Here is a 16,803-nt window from a genome sequence, read left to right as displayed (position 1 = left end):
GTTATCTGCCTTCTTAAAAAAAAAAACAACACACTTTTCTCATGTTAAATCACTAGAGCTGAATTAGTTAATCAGCCTGATATTTAACTGCACTATATTGTTTCATGATTCTTGTCACTGTTATTACAGATATAAAAGATTTATTAAATGACACACATTAGTTGTTCACTCAAAGTGCTGATTTAAGTGTCTTTTTTTTTTTTTTCTGTAATAGAAGATATTTTCATACATGAGAAATTCTATCACATCTTTATGTATGTACAGATTGCAAATACAGCAAATCTGCTCTGTTCTCCATATGTCGTTTCTTAAAAAAATAAAATGGACTGTTGAATTTGGAATAGGCAAAGCAGAAACACTAAGTTTCATTGAATAAAAGAAAAAAATCCTCTAAGGTAGGAATAAAATGGTCATTTTTGTTACTACAGTCTTGGAAATGTACATCCAATAGAGCTTTTACAATGGCTGCTCTGAAAGTAATGCCTCCTGTTTTATTTATTACAATGTCAGAGGTGGATGTTGGTGGTATGGCAGTAGATGTTGAACCTTCCCACCAATATCCCATTACATTTTCTTGCCGTGCAACTGATGGCAGCGGAGGAGCAGTCTAACCAAATGGTGTCCAACATGGAATTGCAGATGAATCACAGAATCACAGGGTTTGAAAGGGACTTCAAGAGATCATTGAGCCCAACCTCCCTGATAAAGCAGGTACCCTACAATAGATCGTACAAGTAGGCATCCAGATGGATCTTAAATATCTCCATAGATGGAGTTGCGGAGAGACACCACAACCTCTCTGGGCAACCTGTTCCAGTGCTCCATCACCATTATCATAAAGATGTTCTTCCACGTTAGTATGGAACTTCCTATGTTCAAACTTTAAGCCATTGCTCCTTGTAGAAAAGATGTGGATTGAATTCCTCCATGTGGAAAAAATAACACCCATTGACATTCATCAATACTTGCTGAACATTTCTGGAGAACAAACAGTGGATGTGAGCATAGAGAGCTGGTGTGTGGCACGTTTCAGCAGTGGTGACAGTAATAGTGGGTGTCCTCCACTGACGCAGATTGTTACAAGTGTAGCTTGCAGAACATTCATTACTGGCAAAAATGCATAGCCAATGGCTGTGACTATGTTGAAAAATATTGTTTTGTAGTTGAGAATTTTCTCTATCGAACAGTGTTTTTATGCTCTTTGTATCTGTTGTAGTTTCCATGGAAAAATGGGAGGTATTATTTTTGGAACAATGATGTAACTTTATTTTTTGGCTATTAACTGTAAACACAATAGCATTGAGGCAGTATTATGTACTATGAATGAATGTTTAGAATGAATGCTACCTTCACTTTAATTTCACATGACATCCTGAGCAATTTGATTGATCATTTAAAATGTATGCTGACATTCTACAGTGTCAAGGCAGAACATATTAAAAAGGAGAACTGTGATTTATTCAGTGTATTAAGAAATCTGGTCCTTGAACTCCTTCTCCATGAGATAAATGTTAAAACTTGTAGAGGCCTTTCTTGTTCTTCTTGGCAAGCTTAGTTAAAGCTGGGCGTTGGCTTTCCTGACCCTATCCCTACACAGCCTCGGGATATGGTCAGGAAAGGCAGTTTCCACTGCCTGTATGTTTTCTTCTTGCTCTTCAGTTTGACCAGCAGGTTCTGGTTCAGCCACGGACTCTTGCCTTCCTTTTCTGACTTGCTACTCCTGCGGATGGAGAGCCCTGTTCTGCACTCCTAACCATGAGAACAGTTTACCAGAGTGTTTTGTTGACTGAATCCATGCAGAGCTGGAAGTTAGTTTTCCTAAAATTTAGTGTCCTAATTTTTCTCTTTGCCTGTCTCATAACCTGGGTCATGATGAGCTGTCGACTATGCTTCATTTTGGAGATGGAGACACGTAATTAACTCCTCTATTTTCTTCTTCTGCTTTAACGTCTGCTGGTTGACAGAACAGCAAAAGTAAAAAAGGGATGCACTGATTTCTGTTTTAGCAAGTGATCTCTGAATGCATATTTTAAAGAATAACTCTCATTGTTTGGTCAGTTAGGATCAACTGTCCTGCTTTGTCTCCTCCTGTATTTCCTCTCAGACTCTGTCCTTGACCTCCTTAGAGGAGCAGAATGAGAAACAGAAAAAGTCTTGATGCTGTGCAAGCGCTGCTCAATGATAGCCAGAGTCTTATCAACACTGACTTAGTCACGAATCGAAAACACAACACCAAATATATCTGCCTCAGCCAGACTGATACAAGTGTATGTTATCTCTAACCAATGTTTTTTGACTGTAATGTGTAAATGAATTATTACAATGTAATGTACTGGACAGTCTTAGTATCTCTACTGCTTAGTAGCTGCTTCCTATTTCCTTTACACGCAGAGTTTTACTAGAACTCTACAGAGCTTTTGAGCACAGTTCAGTTATGCAAAGTGAGTTACAGTTTCTGTATGCTCCACTGAGAGAGCTTTCTTTTGAAATTATCTCTAGTTGCATTGTGTTTATACTGAGACTTTTGCAGTAGAAGAGTGAGTGACACTGCTTTTAGCAGTGTGCTTCAGAGTTATTGCAGACAAAGAATTTGAAAAAACAAACAGATAAGTTAACAACAGTACCTTACAGTGAAAGGGCCAGCATGTCTGTCACGAAACCTTACGGAAGAGGAACTGAAGCTGGAAATAGTAATTACTTATTATGCGAGATGTTGTTACTAGATTTGCAAGTCAACACTGTCCTGATCTGAAAACTGAAGAGATTTTAGTCAGTAAGTCCATATTAGGTACTTTATTCATGGTTCTTTTTTTTGTGCTATGATTAGAAGATTTTATAAAATTTTAAATAAATGTTGCCTGCTCCTACCTGTTATTGTCTGTAGGAAGTTGTATCTTTTGCATCCAAATTATTTAAAGCATTTCTTGAAATCAGATGAAAATCATATCAAAACTTTTCAAATTTGTCACTGTAGGTTCAAAGCATACATGGAGTATAATCTGGACATCAAAGCCTGCTTTCAGTTTCAAGGAATTCTAACTAGCCAAACTTAAACTACCTTTGTCATATTTATACTGTCCACCTCTTTCAGTACCTACTCTTTAAGAGCGAATTTCCCCCATTTTCCCTGCTTTCTGTTTCTTTCCATCTATTTATTTATTTATTTATTTACTTACTTACTTATTTATTTTCTTTTAGACAAAGAGGTTGGATGGGAGGAAAATCAGGTTTACAACAGCAAATGGGAAACCCATCATAGTAATCTGGGTATGAAATGAAAAGTTTCTTGCGTCACATACCTTTAGAGAGAAAAAGAGGATTATGTAGGTGAGAATAGTGTTTATTTTTCAGTAACTTAGAGATCTTAGTATTCTAAAGTTAATCAAAAAGACAAAGAAAAAAAGAAAGAAGAAAGATAAAAATAAAGAAATAAAGAAAGGAAGAAAGCCCCATAACCTCAGTCTTCAAAGCCCTCAAATTCATTTCATTCATTGTACATGTGAAAAATTTTGCCAAAGAAGAAATCAAACTAAGTATTGTAAAACTAATGGAATCATTGTACATGCATAAACACGTACTTCTTTCTGCTATCAAAACAGTGTAAAAGATAACTGTTATAAAACATAAAGGTGCATTTGAACATTCTCATTACACTCAGAATGAGTGCTGTGTTCTCTACTTCCAGTCTAATGAATAATATTAAGCAAAGTTTGTAGATTCCTGTTGGTAAATACTGCCTTCGGGTTACAATAAAATGTACAGCTCAGCAAAGCTGCACTAGCATTGTAGCATGGCTACAATGAGAGCTGGTTGACATCAAGCACTACTTCTGAGCTCAAGATTGGTGCATTCCTAAAAATAAGAAAATGGGAAAAGGAGGCAGGAGGCCTGTGTGGATGAACAAGTAGCTCATGGATAAACTAGAAGGAAGGATGATAATCCATGAAAGGTGAGAAGAGGGCCTGTCCACCTGGGAAGAAAATAGGAATGCTGTCAGGGCCTATGGGGATGCAAAGAGGAAGGCTAAGACCCTCTTCAAATTAAACCTTGTAAAGGAGGTAGAGGATAACAAGAAAGGTTTTTTTACAACGTCAAAATGTGAGTCCCTTACTAAATGAGATGGGTGCCCTGGTAACAGGAAATGCTGAGGAAGCAAAGATTCTGAATGTCTTCTTTGCTTCAGTCTTTAATGCTAAATTAGCCTTCAGGAATCCCAGGTCTTAGAGAAAAGAGAGAGAGTCTGGGGAAAGGAAGACTTCCCATTGGTTGAGGATGATATGGTCAGAGAAAGCCTAGCCAAAATCAGTGCACACAAGTCCATGTGTAGGCCCTTATGGGATGCAATCATGTCTTCTGAGGGTAGAGATGGTAGAAGGTAGAGATGACTGATGAACCACTGTCTATCATCTTTGAATGGTCTTGGCAAATGGGAGAGGTACCTGAAGACTGGAGGATAGCCAATGGCACTCTTCAAAAAAGGCAAGAAGGAGGATCTGGGAAACTATACACCAGTCAGACTCACCTCCATCTCTGGAAAGGTGATGGAACAACTTGTTCTGGATACCCTCTCTAAGAAATTGGAAGAGAAGAAGGTTATCAGAAGTAGTCAACATGGATTCACCAAGCGGAAATCACACTTGATCAACACAGTAGCCTTCTCTGATGTCATCACTCCTGGATAGATGTGGGAAGAGCAGCAGATTGTGTCTAACTTGACTTCTCCAAGGCCTTTGACACAGTACCCCACACACTTCCTTGTAATGAAACTTAGGAAGTGTGAGACAGAAGAGTGGATGGTGAGGTGAACTGAGAACTGGATGACTGGCAGTACTCAAAGGGTTGTGATCAGCAGTGCAGAATGTGGCTGGGGGCCTGTAACTAGTGGTGTTCCCCTGCTGACAGTGCTGGGTCTGGTCTTGTTCAACATCATTCATCAGTGACCTGGATGGAGAATAGAGTCCACCCTCAGCAAATTTGCTGATGATTCAAAACTGAGGGGAGTGACTGGCACATCAGAAGGCTGTGCTACCATTTAACAAACCCTGCACAGAATGGAGAATTGGGCAGGGAGAAACCTGAGGAAGTTTAAAAAGAGCAAGCGTAGAGTCTTGCACCTGGGGAAGAATAACCACTTGCATCAGTATGGGTTAAGGATGACCTGCTGGAGAGGAGCTCTGTGGAGAAGGACCTGGATGTTCTGGTGGACAGCAGGTTGGCTTGAGGCAGCAGTGTGCCATTGTGGCCAAGAAGGCCAGTGGGATCCTTGGGTGGATTAAAAAGAGTGTGGCCAGCAGACCGAGGAGGTGAACCTCGTACTCTACTCTGCCATGGTGAGGCCACATTTACACTACTGTGTCCCCTTCTGGGCTTTCCACTTCAAAAAAAGCAGGGATCTCCTAGAAAGCGCCTAATGGAGAACCACAAAGTTTATATAGGAGCATCTTATGTTTGAGAAAAGACTGAATAAATTGGGTCTGTTCAGCCTGGGGATAAGAAGACTGAGAGGGGATCTGATAAATATTTATAAATATCAAAAGAAGGGGGGGGTGGCAAATGGACGAGGTTAGGCTCTTCTCAGTAGTGCATGAGCCATAGGACAAGGAGTAATGGCCTAATTCTTGAACACACAAATTTCCATATAAACACATGGAAGAACCTCTTTATGGTAAGGAGACAGAGCACTGGAGCATTTTGCCCAGAGATGTTGTAAAATCTGCTTCTATGGAGATATTCAGGACCTTTCTGGATGCCTACTGTGTGATCTGTTTTAGGGCAATTACTTTATCAAGAGGATAGTACTCAATGATCTCTTGAGGTCCCTTCCAATCCCTATGATTCTGTGATTCCCACCCATTAATACCCCCAAATCATCTTCTGCAGGATCACCCCCCTCAGTCTGCTGTCTGCACATCTTTTGATGCAGCCTAGGATACACTCGGGATGCAAGGGCACACTGCTGGCTCATGTCTGGCTTCCCATCCAGTGGGGTTAGACTCAATGATCTCTTGAGCTCCTTCCCACCCTGTGATTCTGTGACTGGAGTGTATGATCTTAGCGGTCTTTTCCAACATTAATGATTGTATGATTCTATGTGCACAGATCAGCAGTGCGTGGTAAAGTCAGAGTGTGCTCTGAATCAACCTGCTGCTGAAAACAATGGCAGTGAGAGAGTCCTGTTCTGAGCATGAATTAGTGCATGGAGTTCTTAGATATAATGTAACATCTTTATGATTTTTAAGATTCAAATGTATAGCTTACACTAAAAATAGAATCTTTCAAGTTCAGATGCCTGAAGTCATGTAATCTTTTAGCAGTAGGCATATAACAGTATCTTCTTAATTTCCTCCCTTTTGTCCTGCAATAACACATTTGATTTTTCCTGAATTAAGACGTTTATCATAGTGACTATTGAGGCAGGACCGGACAGAGAACTTCAGCAGGGCCGGGCGATAGAAGTACGTACGTACAGATGTTGGCTCCCTCTGGTGGGAAATGCTATGAACAGTCAGCGGCAGGTTGAGTCGCGCGTTTAGCAGCGTGGAACAGAAAACCCTTCGAGGCTGTGTTGTGGCACCCTAACCTGTTACAGAACACCATCTGTTCAGTACTTAATTAACATTAGTTTCAGTACTAGATGATCTTTGATACAGACGTCTCGTTCTAAACTGTCCTTAAGGGGATTTATATTTAATTTCTGTAAAGTACAGACAATCAAGGGCAGCTTTTAAGCCCTTTTTTTTTTTTTTTTTTTTTTTTTTTTTTAATTATAATTATAATTATTATTTGAACAGTGATTCCTTTTTTTTTACTATGGCATTTGGACTCATTACAATAATAAAGAGAAGAGGAGAAAGAGAAGTAGGTAGAATGAGGAACAGCTGAGTAGAAATTGGAAATCAAATATTTTAAATTTTATTTTATTTTTTTTTTAAAGAGGAGAATAAGAAAACAAAGGGCAAAAATCAAGGGATATCAAAAGAGACCACGTCTAAACAGAGAAAAATAACACATTACTTAAGGTGATTATAACAACCTTTCAAACCCTTTAAGAATCACAGAATCATAGAATTGCTCAGGTTGTAAAAGACCTTAAATCACCAACTCCAACCGTGACCTAACCATACTATCCTAACTCTGACAACGCTCCGCTAAATCATGTCCCTGAGCAGCACATCCAGATGGTTTTTAAACACATCCAAGGATGGTGACTCAACCACGTCCCTGGGGAGCCTATTCCAGTGCTTAACAACCTGTAAAGAAGTGTTTCCTGATATCTAACCTAAACTTACCATGACGCAACTTGAGGCCATTTCCCCTAATCCTGTCACCTGTCACCAGTGAGTAGAGACCTGCCTCGCTAGAGTTCACTTTTGTGCATAAGATGACTATTCTTTTTCATGATTTTCAAGGTTGTTTTTTTTTTTGTTACATGATGGAAAGAATAGACTGCTTGTCTGTGTATTCCTTTGAATCTACTGTTAGAAAATAAACTTAGTATCTATTTTTTTTTTTCTGAAAGTGGACCCTAAGACACATATCAATTCCAGTGCCTAAATAAATGAAGGATGTAGTTGTCTTCTGAATAAGCACTCAGGATTTTTTTAAATTGTGAATTTACAGGAATTTATGTGTATTGCTCAGATAAACTGTTCTTTAACTTGAATTACATTTTAACAAACATACATCAGAGTACAGTAAATCAGCATGAGTTTGAACACTAGAGTACTGAATAGGGGAAAGGAAATGGAAGTGAGTGCTGGAATAAAATGTGTGCTATTGTTCAGCACCAGCTTTTCCCAAAACAAAACAAGAACAAAGGATGACAATAAACTCTTGTCTCTCTCAAGGCAAGAATAGCATGGAACAAGGCTTCTCAGTGCTCTGTGGTGTTTGCAGCTTGTTCTAGCTGTTAGTTACGTGTAACAGAAAGGCTTAAAAACAGTTAATTCCTTCATTAGCATAATGAGTTTACAGCCCTCTTCTTCATATTGTCTTTTCAACTTTGAAGACTACCTAGGTAAGTAAACAGAGTTGACAGTTTAGGAACATAATTGCCTTATTTTCTTATTAATTGTTACACTCTATTTAATTCTTCTCAAAAGCCAAGGCAAAGAACAGTTACTTTATAGGAGATGTTAATGGTGTGTCTGCTGTACAGGAGGAAGGGAGAGTGAAAGTTTTGTAATAAAAAACCAAAACTAAAATTGCAGTGCCACTTGCATAATTAAGCTATTTGTCAAGTCCACATAAACATGTGTCAAGGGGAAAAACTAAGAAACTCTCAACAAGACTGTCTATACTATATGCGATTGATTTCACAGTGCATGGATCTGCTTCCAGTAAAGTTATTTCTTCTTCCACACCAAACAGGAGTAAAAATGTACAAGAAAAAAGTCGAGGTAGAATTTCTGGGAGAATGAAACAGAAAATTTTAGCCCAAGCTTACCAAAATATTTCCAACTTTTTTAGGAAACTGCCTATGAACTGATGTGTTAGTCAAAGAGCTCATGCTGCAGTTTACCTATGGTGAGAGCTCCTTTTTTTTTATTTATTTTTTATTTTTTTAAATTTTTTTTATAGGGTGAAATTCATAGATATTTCTTCTAGGAAATTGGGAAGGTCTTGAAAGATTGTTGCAGTTGGAGGGTTCTGCATGTCTGAGGAGGGAAAGTCTCCTAGGACAGTGTCACTATTTTATCATTTTTGTTATTGGTATTCCACATCATTACATCAAGTAAAACATGGGGAATTAAAGAGTTAATACTCCAATTCTGTGGACTGACAACTTTCCTGATACCTAGCTCTCAGAAGAAAAGAATGACTTTTCATTCAGAGGGGAAGATAATACCCACAAGTCATGGGACTCGCTCTCTATATCGCTGCCTGACAGAGTGTGGGTGTGCTCCAAAGCCATTTCACCTTCAATTCAGACTAAAGCTTTCAGTTTCAGACACTTTCTCTCTCTTTCTGTCACTTTATTTGATTTATTATCCTCAATTCTAATTATATTGTATTATATTGTGTTATCTTGCATTTCAATACCATATTTAGAAAATTAACTTTTCTCTTCAGATCGTTGCTGCTGCTGCCCCTGTCATGGACACAGATTGATCTAGATAATCCTGTGACAGACAGGCTGTTCATGACAAGCTGACCCTTTTAGGCACAGGTGCAAGAGCAGACACAAATAACATGGTTGTGTCTTCCGTAAGACAAAACGACAGTACCAGGTTTTCCTGCTGTATGAGTAGGAATAATTTCAATACAAGGAAATGAATTCTCTAGCAGAGATAAGATAGCCTGTTCAAAATATACTTGAAAAGATTATCAAGTCTTCCTTGCTCCTCAGCAGCAGATAACAGCTGCTGATAGCAGAGAACAACAGATGAAAGCTGAAAAGTAAATTCAAGTGTGAGTTTGAATTACTGCAGTCAGTTATTATATACACAGAATCAGAGAATCACTAAGGTTGGAAAAAACCAACATATATATATTATATATTATATTATGTATAGTATATAAAATAATTTAGTCCAATCATCCACCTACCACTCACTAAACTATGTCCCTCAGTGCCACATCTATCCTTTCCTTAAACCATCCCTCAGGGATGGTGACTCCATTGTTTCTCTGTGTAGCCCGTTTCAATGCCTGATCACTCTTTTGGAAAAGAAATTCTTCCTAATGTCCAATCTGAACCTCTTCTGACACAACTTGAGGAAATTCCCTCTCGTCCTATCTCTAGTTACCTGAGACAACAAGTGGATATCCCTTCAGGTAGTTGTAGAGAGTGATAAGATCACTCCTGAGCTTCCTCTTCTCCAGAGGAAACAATCCCAGCTCCCTCAGCTGCTCCCCATAAGTCTTGTGCTCCAGACCCCTCATCGACTTTTTTGCTCTTTTGTGGATATGCTTCAGGACCTTGATGTCTTTCTTGTAGTGAGAGGCCCAAAACTGAGCACAGTAATTGAGATGCGGCCATACCAGAACTAAATAGAAGGATCATCTCCCTGCTCCTGCTGGCAGTACTATTTCTGATACAAAGCAGGATGTCTTTGGCCTTCTTAGCCACCTAGGTACACTGATGCCACATATTCAGCCAAGTGTTGTGCAACCCCCAGATCCGTTTCCTCTAGACCATCTTTCAGCCACTCTGCCCCAAGTCTGTAGCATTTCCTGGGGCCCCATGCCTGTAGTGTGGCCCAAGTGCAGGACCCAGCACTCAGTTATAGAATCATAGAATCACAGAGTCATAGAATCATGGAATCATAGAATCATAGAATCATAGAATGGTCTGGGTTGAAAAGGACCACAGTGATCGTCAGTGATCATCTAGTTTCAACCCCCTTACTATGTGCAAGGTTGCCAATCACTAGACCAGGCTGCCCAGAGACACTTCCAGCTTTGCCTTGAATGCCTCCAGGGATGGGGCATCCACAACCTCTTTGGGCATCCTGTTCCAGTGCGTCACCACCCTCTGTGTGAAAAACTTCCTCCTAATATCTAACCTAGACTTCTCCTGTCTCCATTCAAAACCATTCCCCCTTGTCCTATCACTATCCACCCTGGTAAACAGCCGTTCCGCCTCTTGTTTACATGCTCCCTTCAAGTACTGGAAGGCCACATTAAGGTCTTCTCTTTTCCAGGCTAAACAAGCCCAATTCTCTCAACCTCTCCTCATAGGAGAGCTGTTCCAGCCCTCTGATAATCCTAGTGGCCCTCCTCTGGACCGGCTCCAGGAACTCCACGTCCTTCCTATGCTGGGGGCCCTGGGCCTGGATGCAGTACTCCAGATGGGGCCTCACAAGAGCCGAGTAGAGGGGGACAATCACCTCCCTGTTCCTGCTGGCCACCCTTCTTCTGATGGAGCCCAGGATACCATTTGCTTTCCAAGCTGCAAGGACACATTGCTGGCTCATGTTCAGCTTCTCGTCTACCAGTATCCCCAAGTCCTTCTCCACAAGGCTGTTCTCAAGGAGATTTTCCCCCAGTTTGTATAAATACCTGGGATTGCCCAGATCTAAGTGCAGCACCCTGCACTTGGTCTTCTTGTACCTCATTAGTTTCTCATGGGCCCACTTCTCCAACCTGCCCAGGTCCCTCTGGTTGGCTTCCTTCCTTCTAATGTACTGACTGCACCGCTCAGCTTGGTGTCATCTGCAAAGCTGCTGAGGGTGCACTCAGTGCCAACATCCATGTCACTGATGAAGATGTTGAAGAGCACTGGTCCCAAGACCGAACCCTGAGGGACACTGCTTGTGACTGGCCTCCACCCTGACAAAGAACCATTGATCATAACCCTTTGGCTTCAGCCAGCCAATTCCTAATCCATCAAACAGTCCATCCTTCAAATCCATACCTCATCCATTTAGAGAGAAGGATGTGGTGAAATTCTTATAGTCTTATAAGACATTCAATAACTCAGTAATTTTATTGAGCCTCATACTAAGCTAAGTGATTGAGTGTGTGTACCTGTTCAAGCCATGAGCTGCCAGCTTCTTCAGGAGAATACTGTGGGAGAGAGTATCAAAGACTTTGCTGTAGTACGAGTAAACTACATCAACAGGCTTTCCCTCATCCACCAGGCAGCTTGATCATAGAAAGAGATCAGATCTACCTTTCATGAACCCTGCTGATCCCTAGGTTGTCTCGCATAACAAAAAAAAAAAAAAAAAAAAAAAAAAAAAAGAATCAGCTTTTTCTGACAGTTGAAATTTTCAGAATTAATGGAAATCAGGGAAGATGATGAAATCTTTGTGTGTCATACTGAAGCTAAATTTTAAATAATTTTTGTAAATATTGCAGTAAATTTAAAATGAATCAAGCCTTACCCGAAACCCTTTATGTGAAGCAGAATTGCAATAATTCACATTAATTTTTAGGAAATACTTTGAGTCGGAGTGCTGCAGGTAACGATCACCCAATGTGATGTCCCTGACAACGATACACCCACATGAGGGATAGTGACATACGCAGCAGGGGATTGTGACCTCTTGGCCCTGGCTGCCTGTAGCCGGGCACAGAGTCTCTCACTCTCACTTGTGCCCGCACTCCAGCCGAGCGTGTCCGTGAGGTTTGGAGCGAGGAGCAAGGATAGCCTTGGTGCTGGTCTCGTGCTCTGGGAGCTGCCGACAGCCGCTCTCAGTGCTCGTCCCCAGAGCCACTAGAGCTTCTTCCCCGCCCTGCCTGGCTCAGGCAGCCGGGGCACCCAGGAGGCCGCAGCAGCAAAGGGAACCGGTAAGGGGACGCCTCAGCCTGGGCGGCCCAGCTGGGAGGGTTTCCTTCCTGAGGGACCCAGGCACTTGTTCCTCCGCTGGCGGGCTCAGCGAGTGACCGTGGCCTCTCTTCTTCTCCTAGCGTGACCCCTGCTGCTGCAGCAGCGGGGTGAGGAGCAGCCCCTCATCCCCTTCACTCTCCTGCCCACCCAGCAGCTGGACAGCATGGCCACCGAGCTGGACTGTCGCTGCCCCATTTGCCTGCCCCTGATGCCCTGCCACCTCCCAGACAGAGGTTGCAGGGTAGGTACCTATGGTGTCCATCTGGGCATCCATCTTCCACCTGCACCCAGCTCCGCCTACTCTGGCTCCTGCTGCCATGGCTGCACTAGAAGCTGAGGCAGCTCTTTGGGGCTGACCATGGCGCCTTGTCATATCTGGCCTGTGCTTCTTTGAATGAAGGAGAGCTGACCTGCGGCTGCTCAGCTCCCTGCAAAGCCAGGCCATCAGCTTTGTGTGATGGCTTGTTGTCCAAGCTGTGCAGTTGTGCAGCAGGGAGGCCTCCCATGCTGCCACAGGGCTCCTGCAGGCCCTGCAGTTGCCCCAGCCCAGCTGCCTTCTAAGCACACTCTTGACCCCAGCCCTCAGCCCTCCTGCAGCATTGAGGCAAACAGTGTGCACAAGTTCATGCCTGCAGATTTCTCCCAGTTTTTCTGGGGAACCTGATAAACTTTCAGGACCTCTTTCTACTAGTGGCTCAGCAACCATGGGGCCAGACCCTACATAACTGCTGAGGTGAGGGCCTCTGAATTGGTTTCGCAGAATTACAGAAGCACAGAATGACTTAGATTGGAAGGGACCTGAAAGATTATCTAGTTTCTACATCCTGCCATGAGCTGGATTGCCACCCACTAGACAGGATGCCCATGGCCCCATCCAACCTGACCTTGAACACTCCCAGAAGTGGGACATCCACTACTTCACTTTTTGTGCCTCACAAATCTTTGAGTAAGGAATTTCTGCCTAACATCTAACATGAATCTCCCCTCTTTTAGTTTAAAGCTGTTCCCCCCTCTTCTATCACTGTCAAACTGTAAAAAATTCATCCCCCTCCTGCTTATAAACTCCCTTCACATACTGGAGGGCCACAATGAGGTCTTCCTGCAGCCTCCTATTCTTCAAACTAAACAAGCTCAACTGCCTCAACCTTTATTCATAGGAGAGGTGATCTGGACCCCTGATTGTCTTTATGGCCCTCCTCTGGACATGCTCCATCAGCTCCTCATTTTTCTTGTGCTGGAGGCCCCAGAACTGGATACAATACTGCAGATAGGGCCTCAAGAGGACAGAGCAGAGAGAGACAGTCCCTTCTCTCTCCATGCTGCCACCCCTCTTTTGATGTAGCCTGCGATACAATTAGCCTTCCAGCCTTCAAGCGCACACTGCTGGCTTACATCCAGCTTTTTGTCTGCCAGAACTCCAAGTCCTTTTCTGCAGGGCTGCCCTCAGTGAGTTCTCCCGATCTGTACACATATCTGGCATTGCCTGTTCCAAGTGAAACACCTTGTACTTGGCCTTGTTGAAGTTCATTAAGTTCATGTGGGTCTGCTTTTCAAGCCTGCCCGAGTCCCTCCTGTTGTATCAACTGCACCATCAGCTTGGTGTCATCAGCAAACTTGCTGTGGATGTCTCCAGGGGACACCATTTATGAGCAGCCTCCACCTGGACATACATCCGTTTACCTCAAATAGGTAGTCCACCAAATATTATCCACAGAATAGTCCACCCTTCAAACATACATCTCAGCAATTTAGAGATAAGGATGTGGTATGAGATGATATCAGAGGCCTTCCACAAGTCCAGGTAGATAGCTCTCCTGGATCACTTTCTTCTCTCGCATGTGCCATAATACATCTTCCAGAAGGATCTGCTTCATGATCTTATCAGGCACAGAAGTGAGGATCACCAGCCTATAGTTCCCTGATTTTTTTTCTCCTTTTCTTAAAAATGGAAGTGATGTTTTCCTTTTTCCAGTCACTGGGGATTTTGCATGACAGCCACACTTTTTCAAATAAGATGGAGAGGGGCTTAGCAACCACATCAGTGAGTTCCTTCAGAACCCTGGGATTATCAGGCCTGATAGACTTCTATGAATTCAGCCTCATGAGGAGGTATCAGACTTGCTCTGTTCTAACAGTGGGATAGATTTTTTTCCCCCAACCCCTGCCAAGAGCTTCAGGGACATGGGGGGCATGGGAAACTTGACTGCCAGTGAAGAATGAAGCAAAGAACTTTTTGAGTACCTAAGCCTTCTCTATGTCTGTTGAAGCCAGTTCTCTCATTTATCAGAGGGGGCACACTCTTCTTTTCTTGCCTCTTCTAAACAATATATATATAGAATCCTTTCTTGTTATTTTTCACATCCCTCACCAATGTTAGTTCCATCTTTACCTTAGTTTTCCCAATCTCATCTCTGCATGTCTGGATGACATCCCTGTATTCTTCCTAGGCTTCCTTCCCTGCTTCAGTGCTTATGCTTTTCCTCTTTTTTTTCCCCCTCCGTCTGGCCAGAAGTCCTTGCTCATCCATGCTGATTTCCTGCCTTGTCTGCCTGATTTGCTAATATGCTTGGGGATAGAGAGTTCTCCTGAAGTTCAGCATCCTGACTCCGCTCTTTACCAGGTCTATTTATCATGTAGTCCACAGCTGATAAACACTGACATAATGACTTCTAGGTAGCATATGCTCTTCTGAGCAAATGTGTTTTATTCAACATGTGTTTGTACATAAATTGTAAAATATTTTTACAGTGTTACCAGTATTTTGCAAATACTACTTAAAGAGTGAGTACTCAAAAGAAAGCCTGAAAATGTGGTACCAAAATCACACTAAAAGTCTGGTGGATGAGGGAAAGGCTGTTATAGTCTACCTAGACTTCAGCAAAGCCTTTGACACTATCTCCTACAGAATTCCCCTGGAGAAGTTGGCAGCCCTGGCTTGGACAGGTACACTCTTCACTGGGATAAAACTGCCTGGATGGCCAGGCCCAGAGAGTAGTGATAAATGGAGTTAAATCCAGCTGGCAACTGGTCACAAGTAGCATTCCCCAGGGTTTGGTACTGGGCCTGTCCTATTTAATATTTTTATTGATGAGCTATACAAGGGGACTGAGGGTGCCCTCAGTGATGACACCAAGTTGGGAAGAAGTGTTGATCTGCCTGAGGGTAGGAAGGCTCTACAGAGAGATCTGAAATAGCTGGATTGCTGGGCTGAGGCCAGCTGGATGAAATTCAACAAGACTAAGTGTTCTCTACAGCTACTTGCAAGAAAATTGTGTTGAGGTAGGAGTGAGTCTCTTCTCCTGCGTAACTAGCAACAGAATAGAAGGAAGTGGCTTCAAGCTGCACCAGATGAGGTTCATTTTGAATATTAAGAATTTCTTCTCTGAAAGAATGGCCAGCTGACGGAATGGGCTCTCCAGGGAACTGGTTGAGTCACTGTTCATGAAGGTGTTCAAGAAATGTTTAGATGTACTGAGGGACATGGTTTAGTGGGGAAATATTGGTGATAGATGGACAGTTTGACTAAATGATTTTGGAAGTCTTTTCCAAACTTGGTTATTCTATGATTCTCTGATAAAACAGTGTGCTATATAAAGCCTGGGAAAATGCTGTTGTTAATCTACCCATCATTCAGCTGAATTGATTTCTGTGTAAGGCATCTGCCAAATATCTCCAGTGTGGCAAGATTTATTCTTATTTGTTTGTTTGTTTATTATTTATTGAATGCCCATTGTCACTCTACATTACATGCAACAAATTGGAGAGATGGGTATTATCCTAGACTTTCACACAGAGCAGAGCAGAAGAAACCTTTAAGGAGCTTCTTCAAAGGTAAAGGAGAAGGCACTGTCTAGAACAGGTGTATTACTCAGGAGTCAGTCATTTGATCCACTTAACTAGGTTTCTAGGGCTCCTTGTTACTGTGGAAACAGGCTGCTTTCTCCTCTCCCTCAGGTAAGATTATCTGTGCCACCAAATCATATGTCATTGTTCTGTGAATCAGTTGTTAGAAAAAAGTGAAAAACATGCTCACATGTGCAGCTGGCTGCAGTAAAGGAACACTATAGCTGTTATACAAGCAAATTCTGGTAATGCAGTTTAGGAAAACCTGAAACATGAATCCCAGATCACAATAGCAGGATTATGTACCATCACCTTAATTACAAACTTTTAGTTCCCCAGCTGTTATGCATTTTAGATAACATAATATGCATGGTCAGGAGAAACACTGCCTTAATCCTGCTTCTTCATGCTTCAATGTTTTAAGAAGTAATCCCTTGGTACAATCACGAATAGGATTAGAAATCAAAATCATTATTACTTAGGAAGAAGTAGATTATGATTTGTAAAAAGAAATACATTCAGAAGAGGATATGAATGATATGAGCCAGGAATGAATTTTCAGATCAAGATAAAAAGTGACTTGCATGCTTTGCTGTGACAGAAATGCCTTGAACAAAAAGACACTGAATTTCTGTGTGTGAAGTCAGGCTTTGCAGTACTATGGATAGTAGACACAAAACCGG

General features: G+C 42.0%; 1 long non-coding RNA gene across 2 annotated transcripts; it reads right to left on the bottom strand.

Moving 5' to 3' along the window:
* Positions 1 to 270: 270 nt before the first annotated feature.
* Positions 271 to 12,032, bottom strand: LOC149912688 (uncharacterized). 2 transcript variants are annotated; one of them, XR_016462277.1, is made up of 5 exons: positions 11,832 to 12,032; positions 6,464 to 6,580; positions 3,181 to 3,299; positions 2,625 to 2,755; positions 271 to 1,950 (listed from the first exon to the last, which is right to left on the bottom strand). It is a non-coding gene; the product is annotated as an uncharacterized LOC149912688 (long non-coding RNA). The 2 variants fall into 2 exon arrangements; XR_016462278.1 differs by having other exon boundaries at positions 6,468 to 6,580; positions 11,832 to 12,031.
* Between the last annotated feature and the right edge of the window lie 4,771 nt (positions 12,033 to 16,803).

Source organism: Phasianus colchicus, chromosome Z (genome assembly GCF_987193195.1).
Source record: "Phasianus colchicus chromosome Z, bPhaCol1.hap1.1, whole genome shotgun sequence".
Taxonomy (NCBI): Eukaryota; Metazoa; Chordata; class Aves; order Galliformes; family Phasianidae; genus Phasianus; species Phasianus colchicus.
Note: the sequence above shows the minus strand (reverse complement) of the source record. Positions and strands in the feature narration are given on the sequence as shown.